The following is a 12,566-nucleotide window of genomic DNA, read 5'->3' on the forward strand; positions in this document are numbered from 1 at the left end:
TACAACATTTGTGGCAGAGTTCAGAGGCGACGATCCAAGCCAAAGCCCAACACGTGGAGACAACTAAACACATCAAAAAGGAGATTCCCCGTGGTACCCTTTTAGCTGGAGACAGCTGAGCACCAGCGTGCTAGGACTAAGGATGAACTACAGGCTATATGTACGTAGGTGGAGGAGACAAAAACCCAAAAGTGACAAGCACCAGAGGAGACTAAGTGTTTGCAAACAAATGCTGGAGGGGAGCCAACACAAGTGTCAAGCAGAGACAAAACTAGCCCTGTGTGTGAAGGCTAAAGCTATTAGGTCCTCTTTCTCACCCTTCCTTCCTTCCTTTCTCCCTTGCTCCTTTCTTTTTTCCTGCCCTTTCTTTCCTTCCTTCTTTCCTTCCTTCTTTCTTTCTTTCTTTCTTTCTTTCTTTCTTTCTTTCTTTCTTTCTTTCTTTCTTTCTTTCTTCCTTTGTTTCTTTCTTTCTCTCACACCTCGCCACGAAGTGAACAGCTTCCCCCACTAAGCTCTTTCACCATGATGTGGTGCCTCAGCACAGACCCAAAAACAACAGGAAACTCACCATGGATGGAAACCTCCAAAACTCTGAGACAAAAGAAACATTTCCTCTTAAGTTGTTTGGTATTTTGTTATAGTAATGGAGATCTGCCTAAAAAAAGTTTCATTCTCCTCAATTTCAATAGTTAATACAAACCTACAGTAATCAAAACAATCTAATACTGCATAAGGATAGATATACAGAGAAGTGGAAAATTGAAAGTCCAGATTTTCTGCTCTGCCCCGTCGTAGATACAGCTCTCTCTGCGATCCTATCCCTTTTCTCCCTTGCGCAGGTTGTGTGGCTACCATGGAGTATTGAGGCCATAGTGTGTGTGGCTGAATTGGCCTGTGCAGCAGTGGCAGCAGCATCGGGCTCTGCAGTGGCAGTCCCCAGAGGCTTATGCCATGATGCTTTTCACAGTGTTCAGCAGCATTGTTGTTGTAATTGACAAAGACATCTGAGAATTTAGCACAGTCCTCCATTCCAGCAAAGGCCCACAACATGGCAGAGATGAGCTTCCTGAGCAGCAAGGTGGTGGAAGGGGATTTGATGTCCCCCTTTGACCACTCAGGTTTGGAGGCTGAGGACAGCTTCTCTTAGATGACTATCCGGAGGTGGCCAAGCACTGCAAAGCTCAGGTTCTACAGCAACAAGGCAAAGGCAGGTTCCTCTGTTTGGCAGTCTGTGGATGAGTTGGCCAGTACCTTACACATCAGCAAGGAGGATGCCTTCTCTGGGACAGATTGGATGTTGGAGAAAATGAATCTCAAGGAGTCTGATTTTGATGCCCTGGAAACCATGCCAGGTAAGCTTCTGGCCATGTTGGGTGACATGTTGGTGTGATCATTTTGCTCCCCTAGTCCAGGAGACTAATAAGGAGCGCCTCCCCAGGCAGGGAACCCAACTGGCCATCTTCCAGAAAGTTTAACAAAAACTGACCAGGTCACCTCTTCCACCTTCTTATGGCCTCTCCCCCTTTCCCCGGGGGTTCTGTCTTCCACTCCTGATCATTCCTTTAGCTTAGAGCCAGGCAGTGAGGTGGATATCTCTGTAGGTGAAAGGAAATCTGACTTTATTGCTTATATTACCTTGATTCCTCAGTGTGTAAAGGAGGAAAATGCCCTCTCAGATAATGACGGTGGCATCTGTGTGAACCCTGAGTTCTACTCTTGTTCTCCCAAGCACAGCCCCTCTACCTCCAAGGGCTCTCCAAATAGAAGCCTGCCATTTTCAGGGGCCCCTGTGGTCTGCCCAGACCAAATCCTATGATTCCCCTGGAGAGAAGATGGTGGCAGCCAAAGTTAAGGGTGGAAAGCTGGAGAAGAAGCTCAAAAAAATGGAACAAAACAAGACAGCAGCCACCAGGTACTGCAAGAAGTGGGCAGAGCAAAAAGCCTGCCCTGATGAGTGTAAAGAGCTAGAAAAGAAAAACGAGGCTCTGAAAGAGAAGGCAGATTCTCTGGCTAAGGAGATTCAGTATCTGAAAGATTTGATAGAAGAAGTCCACCAAACAAGGGGGAAGAAAAGGGTTCCTCAGGGCAGCAAGGAATGCTGTGTGCTTGTATGTAAGTGTCTTGCACTGAAGCTGTGTTGTAATAAATTATTTTGTAGTAAAAAAGAAAAAAGGAAATTGAAAGTCCAGCAGCAGTATATTCTTTTTATCTATGGTTAGTTTATTTTTGAAAAGGGTGCTGTGCCCATTCACTGGGGAAAGAAAGTCTTACTAACAAGTGGTGTTAGGGCCACAGGATATTCACATGCAACAGAATTAAATTGGATCTGTGCCTCACACTATATAAAAAATTAACTCAGGAAGGATTAAGACTTCAAACTAATCACTAAAACCAGAAAACTCTGAGAAGAAAATATAGGAATTCTCTGTCTCTCTTTTGCCAGCTGTCTGCCTGTCTTTCCTTCCTTTTCCAATACTAGGGATTGAACCCATGGCCTTCACACTGAGCTACACTGCCAGCAGTTTTTAAGATTTTAGAAAGCCAGCACAACACAGTGACTGAGAGCATGGGTGCTGACCTCTGATGGCCTAAAGTTGAGCCCCTATGTAGCTGGGAGGGTTACTTTCCCCCTCTACTTTTCAAGCCCCTGTTCTGTGATGTTAAGAGGACCTACCATTACGCTTACTATGAAGCTAAAATGAGTAAATGAAAAGGGATCTTGAAGAAAAGGGACAAGCTCTTCACAACTGGCACTTCCACAAGTGTCCAGTGATTACATGTCTGAAGGAATGAGTAGGACCTGTGGTCCTTGGAGCCCCCAAAAGAGGACATGGAAAATGACAAGGCCGGGAAGGTTGGGCCTACCTCTTCCATACTGGCATGGGTCTAATGCTTTACTACTCAAGGAAACAATGCTATATCCTGTACAGGGGCTGGGACTTCTATTTTATAAGTAAAGGCAACAAAGTTTAGAGGGATAAAGTGACTTGCCCAGAGTCACATCCCTGAGTAGTAAAGAATCTAAGGCAAGTAATGTAGTTGGTTTCCTGGGGTTTAAGGACTCCTGAATCCCTGAGACCACCAGATCATGCCCTGGACACAGGGCCTAAGACCTATCTCACTCCTTTTCCCAAATCCTTCTGCTCTAAGGTGGCTAGAGAGAGACAGTTAATGTGCTGGAGGATGGCCTGCCCTAGAGAATAGCCCAGAATGATAACTTTACATTTCAATCTCTGACCCTATAGGCAGTGCTATTTTCCCAGACGAAGCCCCGCTGAAAGCCCAGGATGCTCCAATTCTCCCCTCCCCCCATCACTAACTGCTATGGTTTGGTGATCACCCTGAAGGACCAGTAGCCTGCTCAACTTCCAACTGCCTCAGAATCAGAACTTTCCAAACCAACTGCCCATCCAGCAGTTGCATAAATAGCTTCCCCCAGACTGACCAAACCTAGAAGATGAGCAGAGAAGTTAAGCCTGGTGAACTGATGGGGTGGCCTCTTGGGCTGGTATTTGGGATAGTTTAGGGCAGGTCTGGTGTCTCACAGACTACAGATCTTGTACCGACAAATGGCTTAAAATCCCTAGCAGCTGGTTTCTTTGCCAAAACACTCCTGCCCTGCACTGCGGAATAGTCATGAGGCACTACACTGATCATGACTAGAAACATAAAGATAAAAATAAATAGAAGACGTACAAGGGCTGATCAAGAAATACAGTGTGTTTTTTTTTTAAAAAAAAACTTTTTATAGTAAAATATACATTGGCCCTGATTTCCTCAAAATACTCCCTCTTGCTGGACGTGGTGGCGCATGCCTGTAATCCCAGCACTCAAGAGGCTGAGGCAGGAGGATCGTTGTGAGTTCGAGACCAGCCTGGGCTACAAAGTGAGCTCAAGGCCAGCCTGAACTGCAGAGAGAGACCATGTCTCAAAAAAAGACAAAAAAAAAAAAATACTCCCTCTTGCTTTGAACATACCACTGTTCTTAACACTTTCTGAAGCAATTATGGGAGTCCTTATGAGTGTCTTATGAGATAGAAAAGAAAAATATGGTGAATGCTGCTGCTGAGTAACACCCAAGGCAAAGGCAGGCTCCTAAGACCATTATTGTGTGTGCTCATCTACTTTATTCACTGGATGTGGCACGGGGTGACATTTGGCTCTTGCCCAAAGTCAAAAGTCAAAAATAAATATTTTGAGTTCATTTAGGACATTCAGGCAGCCACAAAAGTGCACTAAACGTTCCTTGTATTTGATCTCATATACATTCCTCTCAGTGAACTACAATGCAACTTCTCTAAAAGATAAAGTATACAGATATCCTTACCCAAATTTGAAGGGACTTCTGGGAGGCCTAAGTAAAAAGCCTTGTCATTTTGCAACTTTAATGTACATTGTTAGATACAATGAAGGTGTTCCTGAAAGGTCAGTGAGAACAAAGCAACCAGGAAAAAATATTCCCAAGATACCTATATTTGCTGCTTAGACCCCTTCAGACATCATCAAATCCCTATAAAAACTTCAGCCTCTCACGCTGACACTACAATGCTTCTCTTGGACGTCTACTTGCTCACTGTTCTCCTGTCAGTGTACTCTGACTTCAGTGAAGTCTTGTCTTTTCTTATTCTGACCTTGGTACATTTCTTTACAGCCTATAACTGTAAACTGTTCTCTGCCAAGCCAATTCCCATGGCAGATTGGGCCAACTGCCTGGCTGAGACTGGGTAGTGGCTGCATCCTCTGAGCTGGCACCTTCCTGCTCACATCCTTCCTCTCCCAAACTATATCCCTGTTGTGCAAACTGCAGTTACTACTGACTGTAGCAGCTACAGAGTGGCTTCCTATGCACAGAGCCTGAAATGGAGCGGTTAAAGGGAGGGCTTCCTTGGTTCCTCTGGTGTTGCCAGATGCCCATTTCCAGGCTGCAGAACCTCTACTGGTACAGGAAAATTTTATGTCTTGACCCCAGGTATCACTCTTGTGGTGTTCTATATTTAAACATGTTCTTCTTGTACCTGTGAGGCATAATACTGGAAAATACTGGGGCAACTGTTTAAATATTGGTGGCAAATGGCCACAGGAAGGTATTGGTAATCTTTCCTCAGGTCACACGTCTCTTTTCTTTTTCTTTTTTTTACGGGCAACAGATATAATTTTATAAAGAAAATTTACATAATCATACATAATACTGTAGCATGACAACCATGATGACATTTTTGTGACATACTTATATTTCCATTTTGACATACTATAGCTGTTTTAATCAATCATCTCATACATAAAAAGCTTTTATCTAAATTGTTGATCTTTAATGGGATGTCACTGAAGAAATTTGTGACATTGTATTTTATTTTGTCTTAAGAATGCTGGCAATTTTCGTGTCCTTTTCTTTCATGTAGCCTCCAGCTCAGTTGTCTCCATATACTCTGTCACACCTACTCGGATTTTCTTTTCCCAATTTTTGGTTACCGTCTCCTGGGTACCCTGGGTCAGTTTCTTTAATTGACCCCATCTTTGTCTATTGGCTGTGGAGTGGACTCCAAAGTATCACTGCCACAGGACTGAGCATCAGTTTCGTGAGAGGTGGAATCTACTCCTTGTCCGGGTCTGGGTCCGTGATACAGCTGGACAGCACGCTGTGACACCCAGATAGCCATTCAGTGTTTTCTGCTATCCCATGCATTGCCTCATTCTCTCATGATTTGATACCAAATGCTGTGTCCCACGCAGCTCTTAAAGTTCCCAGTGTCAAAACAGTGAGAGGATGGAGAAAAAAAGACGAGTCAGAATACAGAAAACTGAGGCCAGATGGAGCCCTCTCTCCTACTGGAAAGTAAGGAAGAAAAAAGAAAGAGGAGGAGACGGAGGAAGGGAGGAAAAGCACTTCTCTTTTCTTGTTCCCCACCTGGATCAAAGTCAGGATTAGGTAGGACCGGACAGCTAATTTAAACTGAGAGGACAAGCAGGAGGTTGCAGTCCATGTCGGTGTCAGTACAGGAATGTGCAACACAGACTCAGCTGTGAGGTCACTGGGGGGACTTGGAGGTGAGGGAGGATGAATTGGCTGTGGAGAGTGTGCAGAATCTGAAGGCTCCCCACCCTAGAAGCTGAACTAGGCCCCTGAACTCTCTAGGGCTCAGGTCCAGGGGTCACCGAGGCCTGTGTGCTGCTCCTGCCAGGGGGTGTAGTCTGTGGGCAGAAGCTCATGAATAAGGGATGAATACGCTCATGAAAAATGACATGAAAGAGGAAATAAATTACATCCAGATTGACATTCTTTGCATTCAGTTCTTCATGAGTGAACTGTAGTGAATCCTCTGCATTCACAGGAGCAGGAGCAGTCACAAGGCAGCCATGGGAGAGGAAAAAGGAGTCAGAGGTGGCTGAAAAGTTGGGCCCTTGGTGTGCTTGTGTCTGTGTTGGCATCCTCAGGGCCCTGGAGTCCTTGTCTGTCCATTGCACTTTCAAGGCTGGTGTTGCTTCATGCCTGCAATGAGTGAGGGGCTCTTGGGTCCCAAGCATACTTTCCATGCCTCCCAATGCCAACAATGAGCAGGAAGTGATGCCTCTGTCTCTAATTTGGGGAGCACTGTTAGACAGGGAGTTGTGTGCTGCTGCCGACCAGGGTCCTCAAGTAAGGGCTGAATGGTGGCATAAGGACTAATAGGATGTTTAGAATATAGGGTTGGCTGGTAGAACTTCTAGGCCTCCAAGGCTGAACTTCTGCTGACAGTATTGTGAGAGGGTGGCGTCAGAATGGTCTAAGCACAAAGAAGCAGCTCCCACTGGAGCCAGCAGGAGGCCCCAGAAGGAGATGGAGGGACTAGTGGCGTCCATGGGGGTAACCCTAAAGTTAGGCACCAACTGTGAAGCCAGCTTGCCAACATGCTGGTTGAGGCACTGGCACCAAGGGCAGAGGCAACAATCATCAGATGGGGGATGGGCCACTGGGATTGGAGGATGAATGTGCATCTGAGAAGGGATGACAAAGGGACTCCAACGTTGGGGTGGGCAAGTCCATTTTGGAGGAGCTGGGGGTATCTGGGAGTGCAGAACTGGGAGTTACTGCTGCTATGGATGAGGCCCTGGGAGGCAAAGGGCCTGGGCCCCCTGCATTAAGAATGGATCCTCCACAGCCTTGCAAAGGGGGAAAAGATTGCCCAGCTGAAGGAGCAGTAAGGCAGGAGTTCCTCTCTTGATGCCATCTTTGCCTGGATCTGGGAGGGAGCAAGGGTCAGCAAGGAGCGTGGGCTGAGGCCAGGGAATGGGAAGAGATGCCTGGCAGGGCCTCTGAGGAGGAAAGAAGGGCAGCACGTGCTGCACAGAGGCATGCACTCCAGCAGATTCAAGAAGTGCTTCTGAAACAAGATGGGAGTTCTCCCTTCTGTATCGCCTGTGCTTTGCATCTGGGCTGAGCAGAGCAGGCAAGCAGTCCCTGAGGCAGGCAGGGAAAAAAAGCAAGAGGCTGTCTGGCACTGCAGACCAGAGGGCCTGGGACTTGCTTCTCATTGTGTGGCGAATGTGCTGAAGAACAATCTCCTTTTCCCAAACTTGTGCAGTGACACAAAAACCCAGCTTCAGAGCCAGTGGCCACATCAGAGGTCTTCTTGCCTATATGGCAGCAAAAGAAGCTTTCTCAGCACCTAGGACTGCCTGTCAGGTATGGGTGCATGGTCCCTCAAAGGTATTGTCTGGCCATTGTTGGCATCTGGTACTTTGCACATGGGGTCTTCTTCTGGACAAACTCTGAGGCCCACGAAGGAGACGAGCAACCTGTCTCATTTTGTTGTATGGACGACCTAAGGGCCACCCAAGAATAGGTTTCTGCACTCCTTTCTGCAGTGGCAGGAAACCTTGAGTGGAGCTCTGTGAGGTCCTGAAGGCATTTCTTTGGGTACAGGAGCTCATACATAGGGCCTGGAAGTTTTTTTAAAAAATATGTTAATAAAATTTGTTTAAGACTTTTAACTGTGTAAGTTAACCATCTTTTGCTACTTAGCTAAAGAATGCACAGTATTAAAATTATTTGATAAGTTAAATAAAATACCTAAAGTTGTCAGTCTCACTAAAAGGTCAAGTTTCACATTCAATATAATCTGTTCTTTATATTAATACATTTCCCCCCAACAGAAATATTATTCCCATCTAGCATCACATCTTTATCTTACTCCTTTTAGAACTTTAAATCAGAGTAGTGGAAGTTGCCCTGATTCTAGTAAGTACAGAAAGGGCCCAGAATCTTTGGGCAGTGTTTCTTTGCCTCTCTGTGACTTTAAGTGATTTTACTGAATTGTGACAAAGTGGACATATCTGCACATCAGAACTGACTGAAGGACAGGCTGGGGACAATGACAAAAAAGAGCTGTGATAAGAAGAGATCAGCTCAGAGATTCAGATGGGGAAGCCAATTTTCTGCTATAATCTGAACATTGTGGGGGTATTCAGAGGGTTGTCTACTACTCACTGTTCAGTAGAAAAGCAGCAGCTAACAACTCCATCACTTACGTAAAGTATTACTGACATCATGGCCTTATCAGTCCCTTAAGTATTAATAAAAGGACACAATCTTTCCTCTTTTCATCCTTTTCCTACTCTTTTCCAGTTCCAGAGACACTATACATTATAACGTATTATACATTATAATGTATAGAGCATTATAATGTACTTTATAATCGTACATTGTATCATTTGTTAATTCTTTATTTGACTAATCTGTCTCTTACTGTTACAGACCCCTGGTCTTTCTAAACATCTCATGTATGGGTAAAATCTATTTTGGGATTCCTTCTGCTACTCTTAAGTATAAAGGAATTCCTTTGGAGTTAACAGATAAAGCTGCAAGGAATAGCTATTTGGATAAGGTCATCTCAATAGGAAACAGTTCAGGATATGTTACATGCAGTACATGGGAAAGTTCTGCAGACTGATAGTGCACATGAGCATACTGAAAGCAAATCTAAAGTTCTGTAGTTAAAAAGGCTGTTTAACTATTTCATAACAGTATATTCACTGTACTAAGAAACACTTATCTAGCCTTTATTACCATGGGGTAGGTCTTATCTGAGGGCTGTAACATACCCTTATCTTCCTCACAACAGCACTATGAAGAAGATATTGTTGTTATCCCCTTTTACAGAGGGGGAAATTAAAGCATAGCAGTTAAGCATCTTTCTCCTTGGTGTTTACTTAGTAAGTGTTGGAATTGGGATTTGAACCGGGCATTCTGTCTCCAGGGTTTGTGTCCTCAATTACCCTGTATTGGCATTCTCAAACTTATTTAATACCATGGCACATTTTTTTGTTGTTATACATTCTAGATGTATCTTTTGAAATACCATGTTCCATGGGTCACCCATCTGTGCCAACTCTGACCCTGCAGAAAAGGTTGGTGGGGGACAGACTGTGAGAATGCGTGGAGTGGAGACTTGACTTTTGAGGATCTTGGTCAAATTCTTTACATGGGTTTCAACAATTCTTGGATAAAAGTCTCTTGTAGAGCCTGTCTCCCCCGACGCTTCTGCTGCAAATATAGTGTACTCGATGAAGTCGCTGGCATCCTCCTCCATGAAGCTCTCCTCCCAGCCACGGGGCAGGGCTGAGCAGATCCTGTGGCCTGAGTTGATCAGTTTGGCAGTGCATGGGTGCAGCCAGGTCCTGCAGTGGACCTGATCAGTTTCAGTAACCTCAATCCTTGCCTGATAGCCAGCTTCAGGCAGAGGCAGCATGGTGGAAAAGATGGATGGAAGAAACCTGCTCATGGCATGGTGTCCAGTAGGAAGAATGTTTGGAAGTTCTTATTTCAGTTTTGGAGCTGTTGAGATGAAGACTTCTCTGCAGAACCCCAAGTTGTACATGGACCATCAGAGGTTTGACTGCAGACCTCTCATGGTCCTGCTGCTCTGTGACTAAGGGATCTTCTTTCCCCTCAGCCATATTTTTCCTACTCTCTTCCAGCCTCTGACCACAGTCTTCCTATGCAGGGGTCTTAGGCTCCCATGAGTGCTGCTGGTTATAAAGTGGCGACTTCTTGTTCCTGGTCAATCGTCAAGGGAGCAAGTCCACATTACATACCATTTTCAGTTGCTCTTTCATCCTCCTGTACATGTGTAGGAATAGCCTCTATGAGGATCAGACCACACTGTGTTATGTGTGCACAGGTTTTTTTGTTCACTTGGTGCATTAGAAAAATAGATTAGAGTCAAGGACGCTCAGTGACAAGAACAGAGCAAACCTATTCATGCTAAGAGGCACAAACATTTAATGGGGATTGTAGATGCCCCCAGTCTGTTTTGCTTTGTTCTCCAAAGAGGAAAAAATGCTGCTGACCAAAAACTTATTACTATAGAGTTTATAACTATGCTGTCATTTTTAATGCTGTCTTGAATCAGGTCTTAACAGGTGACAGCCTCTGTCTTGAAATTACACCAAAGAATTTGTCTATCATAAGAAAAAAATCTCAAAGTGGTCCATTTGGATCGAGACAAACCCACATTTCTCACATAATCTATAATATACATGCTCAGATGTTCATAATTTAGTCTAATTGAAAAAGAAAGAAAGTACAAAAGCAATACTTGTATTTCAGACAGAAAATTGACCTTCCCAGAGCATTCAGTGATATTTTCTCATCTGTTTTGTTGTGAGGGAGCCAGTCCACAAGACCTCAGGGGAGTGAGGGGAGGAAGCTAGGAGCACACACAGTCACTGTCAGAATGTTGATGATGTTGCTCATGAATTAGTTGGGAGCATGACTTGGTGTGGACAGGGGACAAGAGCAATACGCAAAAGAGAAGGAAGAGAAATGAGAAACAGAGCTTTTGATTGTCCAACTAAGAGCGACCTAATGAGGGGGGAATAGTATATGGAAGGTATAAACATAAAAAGGCGTATGTTTCAGTGGTAGAGTCATTGCCGATGGGGTCTGCCCTGGCATGGACATTACTCAGGGCTGAAGGGCAAGGCTTGCCTAGGGAACTGTCAACATTTGTAGCCAGGGAAGGTGCGATCCTTGGAAATTCAGGTGATCTCTGAGCATTCTACTTGAGCTTGGGACTCTAAGGGAATGGATGCAGCTTTGGAATATGTGTGCAAGGAATAGGGGGGCAAGCTTAGAACATGCTAACAAGGACTTAGTACTTGTACACGTGAATCAGAGAGGCTAATTGGAGAGGAAGGATGAAGTGGGGTGTAACAAGGCTGTGGATCTGTACCCTGAACCTTCTTGTGGAGACTTATAAATGACTGGAATGAGGCAGATGAGCTGGAGAGCAGGGCAGGGGCCCTTTTCCCATTGATTCTGACCCTCATCTGTGGGGTACAATGTAGGACTGGATTCTTGCCCAGCAGAGGGGGACAGCTGGGGAACTGGCTTCCTGCCTGAGTAGCTTCTGCTCTAAGGGCAAGTGTGGCGTCAGTACCTGTGTGTCTTCTTGCCCTTACCCTGGGAACTCTGGAGGGGACCGCTACTAAGGATGAGAGTATGGGTACCACTCAGAGCTTGCTGGAATGTATGTAATGACTGAAGCTGCACAGCTTCTTTGTCATCCTCTGATAAGGTGGCACTTTTTGACACTTTCCTTATCTTGACCTCCTGTAAACTGTTCTTGATATAGCTGAGAGTCAAAGTCCTAGGAAATGTGTTACAACAGAGAGAGCTGTTGGTATTTTGTGGCAGAAGACCATAGATTAAATAAGAGTAATAACTTACAGTTCAAACTTTTTTAAAATTTTTTTTGCCTTTTTGAGACAGGGTCTCGCTATGCAATTCAGGCTGGCTTTGATCTCACTTTGTAGCCCAGGCTGGCCTTGAACTCACAACGATTCTCCTGCCTCAGCCTCCTGAGTGCTGGGATTACAGGCGTGCACCACCACGCCCGGCCAGTTCAAACTTTTTAAATTGACACATAATTATAATACATATTTTTGGGCTGTGATATTATGTTTGTTACATGAGTACTTGTGGAATGAGAACATATTCAAACCTAAAATATTTGTGTCTTGTGGTGAGAACAATTGTATCATGTGCCCCTATGTGGATGGACCTGGAGGACACCATTTTAAATGTAATAAGCCAGGCTCAGAAGGATAAATACTGCGAGGCTCACTCATTTGCTGAATTTAAAAGGTTGGTCTCTTAGAAGTTGACCTGCTGCACTGTATACAGACATTAAAACACTCAAAGGATTATCTTCCTCCCTCCCCTAACTTGAGGACTCTTTTGGCTCTACCAAACTACAGGGTAACACATGGAATGACAGTCATCCCTACATTAGATGTGCTCTGCCCGACTCACAAACTGAGTATAGAAAAACACATCTTTTCTATGAATTCCATTCATATTTCAAGTTTCTGTTCTGCTTAGACAGAGAAATTATCCCGTTAAACCCTGGGATTTTGCTAGCCTTTTGGTTAGGGTTGGGCACCTGCAGAGTGACTTCCTGAGCAGGGGCCTACAGGATAGCACTTAGAGGAAGTCCCTGGCTTCCCCTGGTGTTTTCCAGAAGCCCATTTCCAGGCTGCAGAAACTTTACTGGCAGAACCAGTTGGATCTTTTGGCTGAAGATTCT

General features: G+C 44.8%; 1 pseudogene; it reads left to right on the top strand.

Annotated features, from left to right (window-relative positions):
* The first annotated feature begins 437 nt into the window (after positions 1–437).
* LOC102013029 lies at positions 438–2,459 on the top strand (annotated as a pseudogene).
* The last annotated feature ends 10,107 nt before the right edge of the window (positions 2,460–12,566 follow it).

The sequence above is a fragment of the Chinchilla lanigera genome, unplaced genomic scaffold, assembly GCF_000276665.1.
Source record: "Chinchilla lanigera isolate Chin_1 unplaced genomic scaffold, ChiLan1.0 scaffold00001, whole genome shotgun sequence".
Classification (NCBI taxonomy): domain Eukaryota; kingdom Metazoa; phylum Chordata; class Mammalia; order Rodentia; family Chinchillidae; genus Chinchilla; species Chinchilla lanigera.